The sequence below is a fragment of the Corylus avellana genome, chromosome 4 (assembly GCF_965113065.1).
Source record: "Corylus avellana chromosome 4, dhCorAvel1.hap1.2, whole genome shotgun sequence".
NCBI classification, from domain to species: Eukaryota; Viridiplantae; Streptophyta; class Magnoliopsida; order Fagales; family Betulaceae; genus Corylus; species Corylus avellana.
Window position 1 is genome coordinate 24,938,449 of NC_142493.1, and position 1,173 is coordinate 24,939,621.

Below are 1,173 nucleotides of genomic sequence, written 5' to 3' on the forward strand. Positions count from 1 at the left end.
ACATTGGTGGTTATTGACTTATTGTCAAACACTTGGATACCGTCAAATTTTTTTTTTTTTTTTGTCAAATGTCGATGTCATTATTAATGGATTACATCAACGATGAAACATTGGTGGTTATTGTCAAACACTTGGATACTGTCTACATTTTTTTTTTTTTTTTTGGAGTCAAATTCGACCACTCAAGCAAATTATTTTTATATAGTTGGCTGACAGCTAGGGAGATGGGACAATTCATTTCCTGTCTTTGTCGCTGCCTTAAAAAAATAAGTGGTCCAACAAAATAAAATAAAATAAAAATAATGATTGCTATAAAATAATAGAAAAGTGAAAAATTGTATTGAAAAATAAAAAAATTCCTTTTGTAATGAATTTTTATCAAGTCTTCTGCACATCCAATTATTTACCCATTAAGTAATTTAGGAGCTCACATTGACCAATGGTGTTGGCCATGTTGCTTTTTATAGAATAGCCAAGGGACATGCACTGCCGCATCTTATCATAAGTCATTCCACCACCATTATCTGCAGCACAAAAGTAGAAAGCAATAGATATTTAATGAAAGAAATAGCAAGGACAATAAATAAAGAAATTTTCAGAAAACAAGAATTGAATAGAAGGCAAAACAATAAAGTTACCTACCATCAACTTGCAACGTTTTAGTACCATCTTTCATGTTTTCAAGAACATCTACATAAACATATGTAGCTCCATTATAGACCTACAAATTAAAAGACGAGAAAAAAAATAAAAAGATGAAAATTAATGCATGTAATGATTCTTAACTTTTTGGAAGCAAAGAAGAGTGTAGGTATACCTCATCCAAAAAAAGAGTTATCTAGAAGTTCCGTAAAAGCTGTGCAATTAAGAACCACAGTCAATAATATATTCTTTTATAAATAACACAATAATTTTGGAGGGAAAGAAGAACAAAAACTAAAAAAGAAAAAAAAAAAAAGAGAGAAACATATCGACTATCTACCTACTAGAGCCCATTTATGGCTAGTCGCATTTGAATGTAGAAATTTAGGATGAACTTGACATGATCTATGCCTATTGCAATAAAAATTGAAATATGTTTAGAATTAATAGGTATGATTTTCTTGCTTGGAAATTGTTATAAAAACATTTGATTTCCTCCAATAAATCAAGTTTTTGTTTTTGTTAGATAAT

The 1,173-nt window shown here is 29.3% G+C and overlaps 1 long non-coding RNA gene across 1 annotated transcript; it reads right to left on the reverse strand.

The window, feature by feature from the left end:
* Positions 1 to 291: 291 nt before the first annotated feature.
* Positions 292 to 723, reverse strand: LOC148586503 (uncharacterized). Its single transcript, XR_015911981.1, has 2 exons — positions 643 to 723; positions 292 to 524 (listed from the first exon to the last, which is right to left on the reverse strand). It is a non-coding gene; the product is annotated as an uncharacterized LOC148586503 (long non-coding RNA).
* Positions 724 to 1,173: the final 450 nt, after the last annotated feature.